Below are 20,523 nucleotides of genomic sequence, written 5' to 3'. Positions count from 1 at the left end.
ATACCTCTCAGGGTACCTCGCAGGATACCTCTCAGGATACCTCTCAGGATACCTCTCAGGATACCTCTCAGGATTCCTCTCAGGAAACCTCTCAGGATACCTCTTAGGATACCTCTCAGGATACCTCTCAGGGTACCTCGCAGGATACCTCTCAGGATACCTCTCAGGATACCTCTCAGGATACCTCTCAGGATTCCTCTCAGGAAACCTCTCAGGATACCTCTTAGGATACCTCTCAGGATACCTGTCAGGATACCTCTCAGGGTACCTCGCAGGATTCCTCTCAGGATACCTCTCAGGATACCTCTCAGGATACCTCTAAGGATACCTCTCAGGATACCTCTCAGGGTACCTCGCAGGATACCTCTCAGGATTCCTCTCAGGATACCTCTCAGGATACCTCTCAGGATACCTCTCAGGGTACCTCTCAGGATACCTCTCAGGATACCTCTCAGGATACCTCTCAGGATTCCTCTCAGGATACCTCTCAGGATTCCTCTCAGTATACCTCTCAGGATACCTCTCAGGATACCTCTCAGGATACCTCTCAGGATACCTCTCAGGATTCCTCTCAGTATACCTCTCAGGATTCCTCTCAGTATACCTCTCAGGATACCTCTCAGGATACCTCTCAGGATACCTCTCAGGATTCCTCTCAGGATTCCTCTCAAAAACATTTTCAATCGTTATCACATTTTTTTAGCTGCCATTCTCTCTCTCTTTATCTCACTCCATCTGCCCATTCTGGCATGTGAAGTATCAGATACTTCAGCCAACACGAACAGGGTTGCTTTGGTTCAGAAAATCTATTTTTCCTTCAATGACAAATGGTTTTATTTGGATAATCGTTTTTGTGAGAACATTTAAGAGGTGATGGCCTCATACGAGGACAATAAAGATTTGTTTTGGTATGAGTATGGCTTGCCCAGTCAAAACACAGCTAGATGGACGGACAGACAGACAGTGATATATGGAGGACAGCGACGGCCTTGACAAACAGTTTTAAATAGACTATCAGGAATGTCACCATGACGGCAGAGTTGAAGAATCCAATGTTTGACAAGAGTGTTGGTTGTTCCTTTTCACTGGGCAGTCTTCCATAAAACATCAGAAAGGCTACACAACACGGACCAAAACCCAACAGGAGACAAGTAGGAATCTCAACGCAAGATAATAGGCAGGAAAAACCTGCATAAATAACCATTTGCCACCTTGGCATAACGCTGCTTACAAGATGTATAATAATTGTCAATGTGGCCACTAGACATAGGCTATCCACACCTCCTAGGATACGAACCCTCCGCGCTTAACCACCACAAATATTACAAAACATACAGTGCCTTCAGAAAGTATATACACTCCTTTTTCAACATTAATGTTGAATGTCAAATGGTGGCTTCTGAGTCACTGATCTACACACAATACCACATAATGTCAAAGTGGAATTTTGTTTGTTGAAAGTTGTCGGAATTAATACAAAAATTCTAAGCTGAAATGTCTTCAGCCATTCAGTATTCAAGCCCTTTGTTATGGCAAGCAGAAATAAACGCAGGAGTGAAAATGTGCTTGTCAAATCACATAATAAGTGGTATGGATTCACTCTGTGTTCAACAATAGCGGTTCACATGATTGTTGAATGACCCCATCTTGTCACGCCCTGATCTGTTTCACCTGTCCTTGTGCTTGTCTCCACCTCCCTCCAGGTGTCACCCATCTTTCCCATTATCCCCTGTGTATTTATATCTGTGTTGTCTGTTTGTCTGTTGCCAGGTCATCTTGTTTGTTCAAATCTACCAGCGTTTTGTCTCAGCTCCTGGTTTACCCCAGTCTCTCTTTTTCTCGTCCTCCTGGTTTTTGAACTTTGCCTGTCCTGACCCTGTACCCGCCTGCCATCCTATACCTTTGCTCAACTTCTGGATTACCGACCTCTGCCTGACCTGACCGCCGTCCTGTATCTTGGCCTCTGCTCTGGATGATCGACCCCTGCCTGCCTTGACCTGTCGTTTGCCTGCCCCTGTGGTTACAATAAACACTGTTACTTCACACAGTCTGCACTTGGGTCTTACCTGGATTCCTGATACATCTCTATGATTTAATTAATGAACCCTTATTTTACCAGGTAAGGTGTGTGTGTGTGTGTGTGTGTGTGTGTGTGTGTGTGTGTGTGTGTGTGTGTGTGTGTGTGTGTGTGTGTGTGTGTGTGTGTGTGCGTGCGTGCGTGCGTGCGTGCGTGCGTGCGTGCGTGCGTGCGTGCGTGCGTGTGTGTGTGTGTGTAGTTAATATGCAGTGTGGGTGGGTGTGACTGTTAGCCATATGATATTTCAGAGTGAAAATAATTTGGGTTATTTTATATTTAACATCCCTGTGCTGTGTATCCTGAACTGATCTCCGAGGTAACACAGGCTCGTTTCATGTTTATTATGAGCCCACCCACTCTCCTATCAATATCTGGGTTGTTAAGCCCCTAGAGAGTCGCCCTCTCGGAGATGAGGAGCTCTAGGCGGTATAGTGCTGACGCCGGCCCGGTTTGAGGAGAAACGGTAACATTCCTGCTACAGCTCGAAATCCAAACCCGTATCCCCCAATATGAACAGCTTTAGGACTACCTATTTTTCAGTGACTTGAATTTAAAGTACATCTCAAAGGTCAGATTCCTGGTGATCTGAAATGACCTGCTACCATCAGGCTTTGAGGCAGTAGCCCGGACACAGATGTGTTTGTGCTTTTGCCTGTTTGGTGTGACAATTTCACAGAGTTGGCAAGAGAGCAGAAACAGACTGACACCCAGGCTATTCGGGCAGATGTAACCTATCAGATGTATTTTAGCCCTCTGTAATGTGTGAGAGTTGCAGGGGACATTGTAGGTGTAAGTCAACGATTCTACTAAACCATTCACCTCCATATTTAGGAAGCATTTACATGTTAATTGAGTGCCAGTCACAAACTGAAACAGTCAAACATGTTTTTGGATTGCATAAATAAAATGGCACCTTAAACAAAATGCTAATATGTGAAGTCACTGTGGGAATCCATGCATCAGAAGTACCTTAAACAATTAAAAACAAAATATTAAAATACAATTTTAACATTTAAATATATATTATTTAAAAATGTTTAGGGGTAAATCAGCTTTAAAAATGCAGATAGATTGTAGCTTCCATCAATGCAATTGTCTGCATCACTTCCAATCCCCAAATATATATATATACACACTACCGTTCCAAAGTTTGGGGTCACTTAGAAATGTCCTTGTTTTTGAAAGAAAAGCAAATAATAACATCAAAATGATCAGAATGTAGACATTGTTAATATTGTAAATGACTACTGTAGCTGGAAACGGCTGTGTACTACTCCTTCACAGAACAGCGCAAACTGGCTCTAACCAGAATAGAAAGAGGAGTGGGTGGCCCCCGAGGCGCACAACTAAGAAAGAGGACACATACATTAGAGTGTCTGATTTGAGAAACAGACACCACACAAGTCCTCAAATGGCAACTTCATTAAATAGTACCTACAAAACACCAGTCTCAGTGTCAACAGTGAAGAGGCGACTCCGAGATGCTGGCCTTCTAGGCAGAGTTCCTCTGTCCAGTGTCTGTGTTCTTTTACCCCTCTTAATTTTTGCTTTTTATTGGTCAGTCTGAGATATGGCTTTTTCTTTGCAACTCTACCTAAAAGGCCAGCATCCCGGACTTGCCCCTTCACTGTTGACGTTGAGACTATTTTAGATTTTAGATTCTTTAAGTAGCCACCCTTTGCCTTCATGACAGCTTTGCACACTCTTGGCATTCTCTCAAACAGCTTCACCTGGAATGCTTTTCCAACAGGTTTGAAGACGTTCCCACATATGCTGAGCACTTGTTGGTTGCTTTTCCTTCACTTTGTGGTCCAACTTATCCAAAACCATCTCAATTGGGTTCAGGTCAGGTGATGTTGAGGCCAGGTCATCTGATGCAGTACTGCATCACTCTCCATCTTGGTCAAATATCCCTTACACAGCCTGGAGGTGTGTTGGGTCATTGTCCTGTTGAAAAACAAATGATAGTCCCACTAAGCGCACACCAGATGTGATGGAGTATTGCTGCAGAATGCCGTGGTAGCCATGCTGGTTAACCAGTTGAAGCTAGGGGGCGCTATTTCATTATTGGATAAAAAAAACGTGCCCGTTTTAAGCGCAATATTTTGTCACAAAAGATGCTCGACTACGGCGTTCGTCTGTTGAAGGAGAAGCGGACCAAAATGCAGTGTGGTGGTTACTCATGTTCTTTAATGAAGAATAGCGATACATGAAATAACTATAAATATACAAAACAACAAACGGAACGTGAAAACCTATACAGCCTGTCTGGTGAAATAACTAACACAGAGACAGGAACAATCACCCACATGTGGAAGAAAGTTTGCCGTTTGGATGAATTAATTTTCATTTTTTTTTTGGTAGCCAAACATGACGCAGAAAACGGACCGATTTCTCCTGCACAACTAATCTTTCAGGAAAACTGAACATTTGCTATCTAACTGAGAGTCTCCTCATTGAAAACATCCGAAGTTCTTCAAAGGTAAATGATTTATTGAATGTTTTTGCTGTTTTTTGTGAAAATGTTGCCTGCTAATGCTAACGCTAAATGCTAATGCTATATGCTAACGCTAAATGCTAACGCTAAATGCTAACGCTAAATGCTAAATGCTAGTTTGCTATGGTTGAGAAGCATATTTTGAGATGACAGTGTTGTTAACAAAAGGCTAAGCTTGAGCGCAAATAGATTAATTTCATTTCATTTGCGATTTTCATGAATAGTTAACGTTGCGTTATGGTAATGAGCTTGAAGCTGTATTCACGATCCCGGATCCGGGATGGCTCGACGCAAGAAGTTAAGTGTGCCTTGAATTCTAAATAAATCACTGACAGTGTCACCAGCAAAGCACTCCCACACCATCACACCTCCTCCTCCGTGCTTCACGGTGGGAACCACACATGCGGAGATCATCCGTTCACCTACTCTCCATCTCACAAAGATACAGCGGATGGAACAAAAACTCGCAAATTTAGACTCTTCAGACCAAAACACAGATTAGCACCGTTCTAATGTCCATTGCTGGTGTTTCTTGGCCCAAGCAAGTCTCTTCTTATTATTGGTGTCCTTTAGTAGTTGTTTCTTTGCAGCAATTCAACCATGAAGGCCTGATTCATGCAGTCTTGTCTGAACAGTTGATGTTGAGATGGGTCTGTTATTTGAACTCTGTGAAGCATTTATTTGGGTTAGAATTTCTGAGGCTGGTAACTCTCTGGAATGACTCGGTGTGTCCAGACTTTTGACCTCTACTCTATATGTATATATATATATATATATAGAGTAGATATATATATATATGTATGTATATATACATATATATTGACATATTTGTTTTAAATATATTGTCCTTTATATGACTTTCTAACCCTACCACCGCTCCCCTAATTGAGTAAACTAATGAACAACAACGCTTAGTCCTCTACTTCCAGCTTATACATACTATATACTTAACATCTTAATATCTTATTTGAAAAGCAAATATCTCCTCTAGTTTTTGAAATAATCTCGTACGCTAATCCAAATAAACAACAGGCGCAGTGGGGGCCAATAACAGGATAAGTGTGGCCATTGCGTACATTCTGACAAGTGTTCTTGATGGGTTAAAAACCTGACTAAGTCTGCGTTTGAATTTGAGTGAGTGAGTGAGTGAGTGAGTGAGTGAGTGAGTGAGTGAGTGAGTGAGTGAGTGAGTGAGTGTGAGCGTGAGCGTGAGAGCCAGAGAGAGGAGCGTTTGGGGGTGGTCCAGACATCCAGTCCATGTGTAGCCTACCTCACACGCACACAGCCTCCTCGCATCAGTTGAAAGAAACCTGACTGCGCGACGGATGCAGTGCACGAAGCTCCTGGTGTTCCACATCTTTCATTTCAATCAGTTATTTTTTCCGTGTAGGGTGTTTCCCGACACTATTCGGTTTTGTAAATGGTTTCTTAAGTGTGAATACTCATGGATCTATTGCGCAAGAATATTCATCTTATTTGTCCGCTATCCCGATGGCAGAAGCGGGGACAAAGCCGAGGAGCGTACCGGGGATACTGCTTTAGTGGAAACCAGACCCGTTGTCTGTGATTGGAAAAATCGCACGGCTGCTACTTTTCTTTGCGATTGACGGCAGTCCTTAAACACAGCCGTCAATAAGGTAACTAGGCTATCCCGTGGAAACAGACGTGCTCAATGTGTTTCCACTATATTTTGCGATCTAATTGCAGGAGGGTGGGTTCATTTAAAACATGTACCAATGTGTGGATAAAGTTATTGTTTTACAAATATTCAATCCATGCCTTCCATTATGTTTGGTTAGTTGGTTGTGGTGCATGACATGTTTATATTTAGCGTATATGCATCGGAGAAGCTTACCCTGCGCCCCCGCGCGCACAGACGGACACAAACCGTTATCTCTGTCGGTAGACATTACTTGCCAGTCGCATGCTGTTTAAAACATCACTTTTCTACAGGTGGCGCAATTATTCCATCCACATAGTGGCAAAGCGGTGTTTAATGCGTTATTACAATTGTAATAGTCTATGCTATTTTATCGTGTGCTGATTTCTTATGATATTGGGCCACTGCTCAAGTGTCTGTCAGAGGAATAACCTGGGCTATAGGTATCACTATCTACAGAAAAATAAATAAACAAATAGATGCTTAGGCCTACCATTCATTGGACTTATTTCGCTGACATCTAATGTCCTACATTTCTTATTGTTCTGTAGTGATATGGGATAGAGGGAGCATTGTGATATTTTAATATTTCAAAGTTAATTTAGGCCTATAGTTTGGAATAAAGTCGTTACATTTTAAAAGTCTATATTTTTCAGCGTTTGGGTTTTAGTTCCCGGTGTAACAATGTGAATTCGGTTGAGGTGGAATCAGAGCGGAACTGAGCGCCCCGAAAGAGGAGCCTGAGCTGATGATGATGAATGCTGATTGTAGTGACTGACTACCATTCAGAGCGATCACATTTTTGTACAGAAATACAAAGGCATTTATCCTACATAATGTGCACTGCCACACAAAGCCTTTTGAATTGTCATGTTAATTCATTTTTTTATGGATTCCCCCTTTTTATGACATGAAATGAAACCGTAGAACGTTGTGCTACTGTGGATGGTTTACATGTCTTTGTGAATGGTATTCTGCACTCACCTCGACACAGACAGATTATTTCAATTACAAAAGCTAGCTGGTCAGAGAAACAATTCATTATGATTTATATTTCTGGCTACTTGATTCTCTCTCTCCCTTTCTATCTGTCTCTCTCTCTCTTTCTCTCTCTCTCTCTCTCTCTCTCTCTCTCTCTCTCTCTCTCTCTCTCTCTCTCTCTCTCTCTCTCTCTCTCTCTCTCTCTCTCTCTCTCTCTCTCTCTCTCTCTCTCTCTCTCTCTCTCTCTCTCTCAACCTCTGCCTTTAGGGCAGAGATTAGTGGAGGGTGAACTAACGGTACATTAGTGATTGAGCATTCAGTGGACATAAGATACTTTTGATATCAGCTTATTCAGTAGAAGCAACAAGCCACAACAGAGGGAAAGCCATCTGGCGCATCGCTGGAGGTCACATAGAAAGCAGAGGCACAGAATACACTACACTGACACAGAACACACTACACTGACACAGAACACACTACACTGACACAGAACACACTACACTGACACAGAACACACTACACTGACACAGAACACACTACACTGACACAGAACACACTACACTGACACAGAATACACTGCACTGACACAGAACACACTACACTAACACAGAATGCACTACACTGACACAGAATACACTGACACAGAACACACTACAGTGACACAGAACACACTACACTGACACAGAACACACTACACTGACACAGAATACACTGACACAGAATACACTGACACAGAATACACTGACACAGACACATAATATACTGCACTGACACAGAATGCACTACACTGACACAGAACACACTACACTGACACAGAACACACTGACACAGAACACACTACACTGACACAGAACACACTGACACAGAACACACTACACTGACACAGAATACACTACACTGACACAGAATACACTACACTGACACAGAATACACTACACTGACACAGAATACACTACACTGACACAGAACACACTACACTGACACAGAATACACTACACTGACACAGAACACACTACACTGACACAGAATACACTACACTGACACAGAACACACTACACTGACACAGAACACACTGACACAGAACACACTACACTGACACAGAATACACTACACTGACACAGAATACACTGACACAGAACACACTGCACTGACACAGAACACACTGCACTGACACAGAACACACTACACTGACACAGAACACACTACACTGACACAGAATACACTACACTGACACAGAATACACTACACTGACACAGAATACACTACACTGACACAGAATACACTACACTGACACAGAACACACTACACTGACACAGAATACACTACACTGACACAGAACACACTACACTGACACAGAATACACTACACTGACACAGAACACACTACACTGACACAGAACACACTGACACAGAACACACTACACTGACACAGAATACACTACACTGACACAGAATACACTGACACAGAACACACTGCACTGACACAGAACACACTGCACTGACACAGAACACACTACACTGACACAGAACACACTACACTGACACAGAATACACTACACTGACACAGAATACACTACACTGACACAGAACACACTACACTGACACAGAATACACTGACACAGAACACACTGCACTGACACAGAACACACTACACTGACACAGAATACACTACACTGACACAGAATACACTGACACAGAACACACTACACTGACACAGAACACACTACACTGACACAGAACACACTGCACTGACACAGAACACACTACACTGACACAGAACACACTGCACTGACACAGAATACACTGCACTGACACATCAAACTGAGGCTCTTCACACTTACATAACTTGTATACACTTCACAACAACTGTTGCAAGTTCAGTTCTTTATTAGAGGCTATAGTACAATGATATGCATCAATAGCAGGGTTACTCCGTTGTTCTCTAGTGTAACCATTATTTCCTTCCCCCTCAGGTATATGACTTGGCTCTGACCGCCGGCGTCTAAATGAAGTGGCCCAGCCATGCAATGTTCCTGGAAGGCAGTGATCCTGCTGGCCTTGGCCTCCATCGCCATCCAGTACACCGCCATCCGGACTCTCACTTCCAAGCCCTTCCAGCTCTGCCCCGTGCCAAGCCCCCAGAACTGTGGCCTCCTGGGAGGCCCCGAGACAGAGTCCCCCATAGAGGGGCGGGCCGGCTGCGACGACTACCCCTACTTCAGCTTCAACGCCTCCCGTAAGACCCACATCATGGTGCTGGCGACAACGCGCAGCGGCTCCTCCTTCGTGGGCCAGCTGCTCAACCAGCATGCTGACATCTTCTACCTATTCGAGCCCCTCTACCATGTCCAGACCACTCTGATCCCTCGGCTATCTCACAGCCGCAACGCAGCCGACCGCAGGGTGATGCTGGGTGCCAGTCGCGATCTCCTGCGGAGCCTCTACGGCTGTGACCTCTACTTCCTAGAGAGTTACATTAAGCCGGCGCCGGCCAACCACACCACAGACAAGCTGTTCCGTAGAGGGCCAGCCGGGCGCTATGCTCGCTGCCCGTGTGTGATGCCTTTGGACCCACCGACGCCAATGTAGAGGAGGGTGACTGTGTCAAGAAGTGTGCCTCCCTCAACATGACCCTGGCGGCCGATGCCTGCCGCGAGAAGCGGCACGTGGCGATCAAGGTTGTGCGTGTGCCGGAGATCGGGGACCTGCGGGCACTGGTGGAGGATCCACGGCTGAACATCAAGGTTATCCAGTTGGTGCGCGACCTCGCGGGATCCTGTCGTCGCGGATCGAGACTTTCCGGGACACCTACCGTCTGTGGAGGATCTGGAGGGCCACAGGGCGGAGGCCCTACAACCTGGACCTCAGCCAGCTGACGGTGGTTTGTGAGGACTTCCTCGGCTCTGTGTCCACAGGACTCAGCCACCCCCACTGGCTCAAAGGGAAGTATATGCTGGTGCGTTACGAGGATCTGTCCAGGAACCCTCTGCTGAAGACCATGGAGATATATGACTTCCTGGGTCTGCCGATGGACAAGAGCGTGGAGGAGTGGATACAGACCAACACTAGGGGCAGCACCGAGCTGTCGGCTAAACACAAGTACGGTACGGTGAGGGACTCGGCGGCCAACGCCGAGAGCTGGCGCTTGAAACTGTCCTACGACATGGTGGAGTATACGCAGGCCACGTGTCACAAGGTACTACATCAGCTGGGCTATAAGGCAGTAAAGTCAGCTGAGGAACTGAAAAACATGTCGCTCTCACTCGTGCAGGACAAAACTTTTGTACCTTTTTCCTAACGAAGATAGTTCCCGGATGACTATTGTTTTATATATTTATAAATGTTGCCTTATAATTTTCATGGGTTATGTTTGTGTTTTTGTCTTATGATTTCAAATTTGCACTACAACTTAAGAATTCTTAAAGTCATCTATGGGTGGGAGTTCACTTGTTGGTTTAGGAACAGCACAAAATGTTTGATTTAAAGAAAAAAAAACCTAGAGATAAACACACCAGTTTACAAATGTAAATTCAACTCCCGAGGATTTGATAATGAAGACCATTGACTTTTACTTTCAGCCGTCTGAACTAAATGCAAAGCACCGTCCTCATAGACTCCTGTCTGCCAGCTGTTGCATCAACACACACAGTGAATGTTGCCATTCCCTCTAAGGGGTGACTGAGTCCGCGTTGCAGGAGGACAACAGACTTTTATAGGACTGGACAACATTGGACTGAACAAGACCAACTGTGCAATAAATAGTGAATGTTGCACTCAACCTTTACCAGGATCGTCTTTCTGTCAATGGGAACGGGAATACTGGTGACAGGGTGTCACACAACGCAGGGTAATAGCCCATGATAGCTACACCCCCTGAGTAAAGGGCTTAAATCCCACAGGAAGTGGTATGAATGTTTCATCACAGCATCAGGCGTTCAGGGTCTCTAACCATCTGTTCCTAACAAAGTCATGAATACTAACCCAGCATCCATAGCAGGAACAAGAGGAAATGGCACAATTGAGTCCATGGGGGGGGGGGTCCATTGGTGACCAATAAACAGCACTTCCGAAACATTCCTAAACCCAGTCCGAGGTAAAGGCATTAGCGTTACATCACACCCCTTGCCACCGCAGTATCTGGGGCAGATTTGTATAAGCATTTCCTCAATGGAATGTTAGCATCTGTTGAGAGGGATTCAAACGTACAACGTTAAGGTAAAACAAAACAGAGAATTATTATGAATTGAAGACATATTTTCATCTTATTAAGCATCGTCTTCCATTCCTTTCAGAGAAAACTGCAAGCAAAATCACTCACGACCAAATCTAAATCTGACTCCCTTGGCTCTTTAATGTATTTAGAAACAATGCTATAGCGAATAGTGAAGGATGTGAATGCCCAGGTCAAAGTGGCGTTTAGGGACAGTGTGGACTGTGATTTCTATCCATTTACCCAGAACAGATAACGCTGTATATGGGAATTCACACACTCTGTGGCTCATCAGTATTGGTGGCTGAGCCCATTGAGATGCAGAACACAAGGCTGTGATCCTACTCTGGTCCGGGGATGGAAGCACACTCTCCCTCTCTGTGTCTCTCTCTCTCTCCCTCTCTGACTCTCTCTCTCTCTCTCTCTCTCTGTCTCTCTCTCTCTCTCTCCCTCTCTGTCTCTCTCTCTCTCTCTCCTCTCTGTCTCTCTCTCTCTCTCTCCTCTCTCTCTCTCTCTCTCTCTCCCTCTCTGTCTCTCTCTCTCTCTCTGTCTCTCTCTGTCTCTCTCTCTCTCTCTGTCTCTCTCTGTCTCTCCCTCTCTGTCTCTCTCTCTCTCTCTGTCTCTCTCTGTCTCTCTCTCTCTGTCTCACTCTCTCTGTCTCTCTCTCTCTGTCTCTCTCTCTCTGTCTCTCTCTGTCTCTCTCTCTCTGTCTCTCTCTGTCTCTCCCTCTCTGTCTCTCTCTCTCTCTCTGTCTCTCTCTGTCTCTCTCTCTCTGTCTGTCTCTGTCTCTCCCTCTCTGTCTCTCTCTCTCTCTCTGTCTCTCTCTCTCTCTCTGTCTCTCTCTGTCTGTCTCTCTCTCTCTCTGTCTCTCTCTCTCTCTCTCCCTCTCTGTCTCTCTATCTCTCTCTCCTCTCTGTCTCTCTCTCTCTCTCTCTGTCTCTCTCTCTCTCTCTCCCTCTCTGTCTCTCTATCTCTCTCTCCCTCTCTGTCTCTCTCTCTCTCTCTGTCTCTCTCTGTCTGTCGCTCTCTCTCTGTCTCACTCTCTCTGTCTCCCACTCCCTCTCTCTGTCTCTCTGTCTCCCTCTCTCTCCCACTGTCTCCCTCTCTGTCTCCCTCTCTATGTCGCTCTGTATCACTCTCTGTCTCCCTCTCCCACTCTCTGTCTCCCTCTCCCACTCTCTGTCTCCCTTTCCCACTCTCTGTCTCCCTCTCCCACTCTGTGTCTCCCTCTCCCACTCTCTGTCGCTCTCTCTCTGTCTGCCTCTCCCACTCTCTGTATCACTCTCTGTCTCCCTCTCCCACTCTCTGTCTCTGTCTCCCTCTCTCCCTCTCTGTCTCTCTCTCTCTCTCTCCCTCTCTGTCTCTCTCTCTCTCTGTCTCTCTCTGTCTGTCGCTCTCTCTCTGTCTCTCTCTCTCTGTCTCCCACTCCCTCTCTCTGTCTCTCTGTCTCCCTCTCTCTCCCACTGTCTCCCTCTCTGTCTCCCTCTCTATGTCGCTCTGTATCACTCTCTGTCTCCCTCTCCCACTCTCTGTCTCCCTCTCCCACTCTCTGTCTCCCTTTCCCACTCTCTGTCTCCCTCTCCCACTCTGTGTCTCCCTCTCCCACTCTCTGTCGCTCTCTCTCTGTCTGCCTCTCCCACTCTCTGTATCACTCTCTGTCTCCCTCTCCCACTCTCTCTCTCTGTCTCCCTCTCCCACTCTCTGTCTCACTCTCTGTCTCTGTATCACTCTCCCACTCTCCCACTCTCTCTCTCTGTGTCACTCTCCCACACTCTCTCTCTGTCTCACTCTCCCACTCTCTCTCTCTGTCTCCCTCTCCCACTCTCTGTATCACTCTCTGTCTCCCTCTCCCACTCTCTGTCTCCCTCTCCCACTCTCTGTCTCCCTTTCCCACTCTCTGTCTCCCTCTCCCACTCTGTGTCTCCCTCTCCCACTCTCTGTATCACTCTCTCTCTGTCTCCCTCCCACTCTCTCTCTCTCTGTCTCCCTCTCCCACTCTCTGTCTCACTCTCTGTCTCTGTATCACTCTCCCCCCTCTCCCACTCTCCCACTCTCTCTCTCTGTGTCACTCTCCCACACTCTCTCTCTGTCTCACTCTCCCACTCTCTCTCTCTCCCTCTCCCACTCTCTGTCTCCCTCTCCCACTCTCTGTCTCCCTTTCCCACTCTGTCTGTCTCCCTCTCCCACTCTGTGTCTCCCTCTCCCACTCTCTGTCGCTCTCTCTCTGTCTCCCTCTCCCACTCTCTGTATCACTCTCTGTCTCCCTCTCCCACTCTCTGTCTCACTCTCTGTCTCTGTATCACTCTCCCACTCTCCCTCTCTCTCTCTGTCTCCCACTCCCACTCTCCCACTCTCTGTCTCCCTCTCCCTCTCTCTCTCTCTGTCTCACTCTCCCCACTCTCTCTTCTCCCACTCTCACTCTCTGTCTCCCTCCCCCTCACTCTCTGTCTCCTCTCCCTCTCTCCTCTCTCTCTGTCTCACTCTCCCACTCTCTCTCTGTCTCCCTCTCCCACTCTCTGTCTCCCTCTCCCACTCTCTGTCTCCCTCTCCCTCTCTCTGTCTCCCTCTCCCACTCTTTGTCTCCCTCTCCCACTGTCTCTCTCTGTCTCCCTATTCCACTCTATGTCTCCCTCTCCCACTCTCTCTCTCTGTCTCCTCTCCACTCTCTGTCGCTCTCTCTCTGTCTCTGTCTCTCTCCCACTCTCTGTCGCTCTCTCTCATTCTCCCACTCTGTCTCACTCTCCCACTCTCTCGATCTCTCTGTCTCCATCTCCCACTCTCTGTCTCCCTCTCCCACTCTCTGTCGCTCTCTCTCTGTCTCACTCTCCCCACTCTCGCTCTCTGTCTCCCTCTCCCACTCTCTGTCGCTCTCTCTCTCTCTCCATCTCTCCCACTTTCGCTCTCTGTCTCCCTCTCCCACTCTCTGTCGCTCTCTCTCTGTCTCACTCTCCCACTCTCGCTCTCTGTCTCCCTCTCCCACTCTCTGTCGCTCTCTCTCTCTCACTCTCCCACTTTCGCTCTCTGTCTCCCTCTCCCACTCTCTGTCGCTCTCTCTCTGTCTCATTCTCCCACTCTCACTCTCTGTGATGACATTTTCTAGGGAGTTTTTCCTAGCCACCGTGCTTTTACACCTGCATTGTTTGCTGTTTGGGGTTTTAGGCTGGGTTTCTGTACAGCACTTTGAGATATCAGCTGATGTACGAAGGGCTATATAAATACATTTGATTTGATTTGATTTGATTTGATGACCCTTGACCTGCCCGTCAAGCAGAAAACAAGACATGGTTATCCTCCTACATAGTCTTGATACTGTATACAATATTTTCTCCACAGCATCTCCAATAGCCTAACAGCAACACCTCAGAGCTGTGAACTTATTGTAACCAAATCAGATGCTGGCAATGATCAAACAAACTTCTTTATTTTACAGTTGAAGCAGATTATGATTACGCCTGCCCTATTTTCTTTGAACAGAAGCGGCTGGGAGAGGCGTATTAATACGCCTGACCTTAGCCCAGAGTTCAGGGCCTGCTCTCCATGTGTTCTGCGCCATGCGTGAGCTACTGAGCCGTCGTGATGTTTATTGTGTCCCTGGGCAGAACATATGGCTCACAAACCCACTAAAAGAGAATAGACCAAATCCCTTCACGGCTTTCATTCCTATCCACACTTAATTCTATCCAATATGAGGCACTTGAAGGCCTTGTATATAAGCACTGGCTGTGACTGTGAAGTGATCAGCTCAGCTGCCACGGGCTTTGCTCGGTGTGCTGTGTACAATACATCGCCTGGGGGTGAATGCTCGTCGCCACTCCTAAGGGAGACTTTGGTCGTGTGGCCTTGTGTACTAGCAAAAAGTTAAAAGCATGAGTTTACTCACACGCCTGGTGTCCTCCTCAGATGGAGGAGAGAGAACTACGGCACGGGGAAGCTCTCTACAAAGGAGGGATACCACATCCTTTATTCTAGAAGGATTTTCAATATGGTATAACCAGATGCACAAGCATGGTGAGTTTGGTGGATTGTGGTGCAGTGAAGACATTCTGTAGGCTACTCCAGAGTTTGGGAACGTCCACCATCATCTTCAACAGCCGAGTTTACCTGTTGACTGATAACATGTACAACCAATGGTGAGGCACTGATGGTTCCTACCTCAATGCCGTGCTTCGTGCAGCCATGCGTCACACACGTGGCTACGCTTGTCATAATTACACATGAATACATCATCAGAATGTTCCTCAATCCAACATTATATCTAGTGTCCAGTCCACTCCAATAGAGTCTTTATATCTCAGGGTCGAGCAAGGCAAGTTGTCCCGTGGTTAGAGCAATGTAGCTTTCCAGTCAGACAGTAAAGTGTGTGTGTGTGTGTGTGTGTGTGTGCGTAGCTTTCCAGTCAGACAGTAATGTGTGTGTGTGTGTGTGTGTGTGTGTGTGTGTGTGTGTGTGTGTGTGTGTGTGTGTGTGTGTGTGTGTGTGTGTGTGTGTGTGTGTGTGTGTGTGTGTGTGTACATGTCTGTATGTGTGCCTGTGTCTGTGCAGCCGGAATGATTGATTCTGCTGCCCCGCTGACTCCTGAGTGTCTACTGTGCTACATCCTCACCTGTCCTCACGCTGTGAATGTCCGACAGCAATGATCACCAACCTGTTCAACCAAGTCCAGATCACTTTCTGAGTCCAGATCACTCTCTGAGTCAAGATCACTTTCTGAATCCAGATCCCTTTCTGAGTCCAGATCACTTTCTGAGTCCAGATAACTTTCTGAGTCCAGATCACTTTCTGAATCAAGATCATTCTCTGAATCCAGATCACTCTCTGAGTCAAGATCACTTTCTGAATCAAGATCCCTTTCTGAGTCCAGATCACTTTCTGAGTCCAGATCACTTTCTGAATCAAAATGCAAGCCGAGATCTACCCCTCAGACTTTATTTAAATATAAGCCTATGCAACATTAACCAATTCTAAACAGTTGTGTAGCAATGCGGTTTGTGCAGTAGTGTATAAGGTATAGGCCCAGTACATCATCACTGCATATTGGATATGCTTGAATTGTCCTGACAATGTTGTTCTTCTCAGATCATTTTGAAATGATAGTTTTAAATGTAGCTCTATGATCACACTGGTAATAGATCATTTGTTGTATTACTTGTGATTCACAGCTGAGTGAGAATAATCATGAGCTTTTTTTTACTAGACTGATGGCCTTCATCTGTCTGAGGGAAGGGAGGGAGCAGCTGTGAGGCTGCCACTTACCCGACTCACCATCCTCCCTCCCTCCCTCCCGCTCCGCCCCGCCCGCCCCGCCTCCCTCCTCCCCCCTCCCTCCCTCCCTCCCTCCCTCCCTCCCTCCCTCCCGCCCCCCTCCCTCCCTCCCTCCCCTCCCGCCCCGCCCTCCCTCCCTCCCTCCCTCCCTCCCTCCCTCCCTCCGCTGAGGAAAAGGGGACACAGTCTTCCAGCTGATGGGGAAACTAATGCACCAATTCATGTTGTTAATCCCATGACCAGAGAAAGTGAAATATTCCTTGATATTAAAAAGAGACAAGGTGCTAATAATAGCAACTCAAGCTTATGGGAACACTTTTCTATACTCCATTACATCTCAGTGCTGGATGTAGCATGAGTGGAAGTAGGGATAACGCCCATTTTATGGCTATAAAAGTGTTGAACAAAGTGTTGACAGTGATGAATAACAACTTAAACATGAACTTACTCAAAAAAAACAGCAGTTCTTTGCTCAATTGGTTGAGTTTCTCTCTAGTCGTGGTTTTAAACGTTTTGAAATCTTACATTTTTAAATGAGCTATCTGATTGGCCAGATTAATTTCTACCTTCAGACTCAGAAAATGGTTGAAAACAGTAAGACTTTGCCTTCCCGGAGCTGGGACTGCTGAATCAAGTGCATCTATCCCCATTTCCTGCAGCAACAGGAAATGGGAATTATTATACGGATTATAATTCATGGACATTATTAGTCAGGTTTTATTAGTAGGGGGCTGATACATTATTAGTCAGGTTAAAGGTTTAGTAGGGGCTGATACATTATTAGTCAGGTTAAATAGGGGCTGATACATGTTTAGTCAGGTTTAGTGATGCATTATTAGTCAGGTTAAATAGGGGCATTATTTTAGTCAGGTTTAGTAGGGGCTGATACATTATTAGTCAGGTTAAATAGGGGCTGATGCATGTTTAGTCAGGTTTAGTAGGGGCTGATGTCAGGTTAAATAGGGGCATTATTAGTCAGGTTAAATAGGGGCATGATGGTTAAATAGGGCATTTTTAGTCAGTTTCGTAGGGGCTGATGCATTATTAGTCAGGTTAAATAGTCAGGTTTCGTAGGGGCTGATACATTATTAGTCAGGTTTAGTAGGGGCTGATACATTATTAGTAAGGTTTAGTAGGGGCTGATGCATTATTAGTCAGGGTTTAGTAGGGGCTGATACATTATTAGTCAGGTTAAATAGGGGCTGATACATTATTAGTCAGGTTAAATAGGGGCTGATGCATGTTTAGTCAGGTTTAGTAGGGGCTGATACATTATTAGTCAGGTTAAATAGGGGCTGATGCATGTTTAGTCAGGTTTCGTAGGGGCTGATACATTATTAGTAAGGTTTAGTAGAGGGGCTGATACATTATTAGTCAGGTTTAGTAGGGGCTGATGCATTATTAGTCAGGTTTAGTAGGGCTTATTAGATACATTATTAGTCAGGTTTCTGTAGGGGCTGATACATTATTAGTCAGGTTTAGTAGGGGCTGATGCATTATTAGTCAGGTTTAGTAGGGGCTGATTATTAGTCATTATTAGTCATTTATAGGGGCTGATACATTATTAGTCAGGTTTAGTAGGGGCTGATACATTATTAGTCAGGTTTAGTAGGGGCTGATGCATGTTTAGTCAGGTTTCGTAGGGGCTGATACATTATTAGTCAGGTTAAATAGGGGCTGATGCATGTTTAGTCAGGTTTCGTAGGGGCTGATACATTATTAGTAAGGTTTAGTAGAGGCTGATACATTATTAGTCAGGTTTAGTAGGGGCTGATGCATTATTAGTCAGGTTTAGTAGGGGCTGATACATTATTAATCAGGTTTAGTAGGGGCTGATACATTATTAATCAGGTTTAGTAGGGGCTGATGCATTATTAGTCAGGTTTAGTAGGGGCTGATACATTATTAGTCAGGTTTAGTAGGGGCTGATACATTATTAGTCAGGTTTAGTAGGGCTGATGCATTATTAGTCAGGTTTAGTAGGGGCTGATGCATTATTAGGGGCTCAGGTTTAGTAGGGGCTGATACATGTTTAGTCAGGTTTAGTAGGGGCTGATAGGTTTAGTAGGGGCATTTTTAGTCAGGTTTCGTAGGGGCTGATGCATTTTTAGTCAGGTTTCGTAGGGGCTGATGCATTTTTCAGGTTTAGTAGTTTTTTTAGTCAGGTTTAATAGGCTGATGCATTTTTAGCCAGGTTTTAGTAGGGGCTAATGCATTTTTAGTCAGGTTTAATAGGGGCTGATGCATTTTTAGTCAGGTTTCGTAGGGGCTGATGCATTATTAGTCAGGTTTAATATGGGCTGATACATTATTAGTCAGGTTTCGTAGGGGCTGATACATTATTAGTCAGGTTTAACAGGGGCTGATGCATTTTTAGTCAGGTTTAATAGGGGCTGATACATTTTTCATTAGGGCAAATCAAGTCTGACATTCTAAAGTGTAAATTACAAACTTGAGAAGCCTTTTTAAACCTCGAATACACTACAAGTTTGCAATTTCTTGCTGTGCAGAAAAATTCTCAGCAACAAAAGAGTGATCAAATGAATATCCTACATCTGTGTTCAAATGGACCAGTTAAAATAACATGCCACAGGGGTTTTCGCATTTAAGAAGACTGTTTAACTATTTTTATGACTCCTGCAACATTGTTGGTGAGGTGTTGATCGGGGGGAAACCGGCATTGAGAGTAGCTTTATAGGAGTAGTAACCCTACTAATACAAGGAACTAGGGGAAAAGTATTGCCCACGCAACAACACAAAGAACTGTACCTGTTGTATCAGTGTGTCATTGCAGCACCAGTACTTACCCCAGTAAACCAAGAACATCCCTAAGACATTACATAATATCCTCTCGTAATAAGTTCTAGTTCAGTTCGTTTACCATAAAGTTCCTTAAACAATTTCATTAAAAAAATGTTTTTACTATCACAAGGCAGTTTCAAATAAAACCTTTTTCAAGTCATAAATCCTAGGAAGGTTGTGGTCCATAAAATATTGATTAAAACATTGTGCCGAACAGCCGGTATAAAACACAGGCCAAGGAAAAGTCTTAAGGCCTAGATTCAATCAGATCGAGCTTACACCCCCAAAGCTGATGTTTTGGCAGTGTCAGAGGGTGTCAGCTGCTTTTGTGAAACGTTGTCACGAAGCCACACTTGTCCCACTGGCGTTAGAAGTTCAGAGGGAGGAAGTGGAGGTGATATAGAAATAATGACACTGAAATTATCAGGAATCAAGGTAAGACCCAAGTGCAGACTGTGTGAAGTAACAGTGTTTATTGTAGCAACAGGGGCAGGCAAACGACAGGTCAAGGCAGGCAGGGGTCGATAATCCAGAGCAGAGGCCAAGATACAGGACGGCAGGCAGGCTCAGGGTCAGGTCAGGCAGACTGGTCAGGTGGGCGGGTACAGGGTCAGGACAGGCAGACTGGTCAGGCGGGCGGGTACAGGGTCAGGACAGGCAGACTGGTCAGGTGGGCGGGTACAGGGTCAGGACAGGCAGACTGGTCAGGCGGGCGGGTACAGGGTCAGGACAGGCAGACTGGTCAGGTGGGCGGGTACAGGGTCAGGACAGGCAGACTGGTCAGGCGGGCGGGTACAGGGTCAGGACAGGCAGACTGGTCAGGTGGGCGGGTACAGGGTCAGGACAGGCAGACTGGTCAGGCGGGCGGGTACAGGGTCAGGACAGGCAGACTGGTCAGGCGGGCGGGTACAGGGTCAGGACAAGCAGACTGGTCAGGTGGGCGGGTACAGGGTCAGGACAGGCAGACTGGTCAGGCGGGCGGGTACAGGGTCAGGACAGGCAGACTGGTCAGGCGGGTGGGTTCAGGGTCAGGCA

General features: G+C 45.9%; 1 pseudogene; it reads left to right on the top strand.

The window, feature by feature from the left end:
- The first annotated feature begins 5,801 nt into the window (after positions 1-5,801).
- LOC127919403 (carbohydrate sulfotransferase 1-like) lies at positions 5,802-10,986 on the top strand (annotated as a pseudogene).
- The last annotated feature ends 9,537 nt before the right edge of the window (positions 10,987-20,523 follow it).

Source organism: Oncorhynchus keta, unplaced genomic scaffold (genome assembly GCF_023373465.1).
Source record: "Oncorhynchus keta strain PuntledgeMale-10-30-2019 unplaced genomic scaffold, Oket_V2 Un_contig_16560_pilon_pilon, whole genome shotgun sequence".
Lineage (NCBI taxonomy): Eukaryota > Metazoa > Chordata > Actinopteri > Salmoniformes > Salmonidae > Oncorhynchus > Oncorhynchus keta.
The sequence above is the reverse complement of the archived record's forward strand: the minus strand, read 5'-3'. Positions and strand labels throughout refer to the sequence as shown.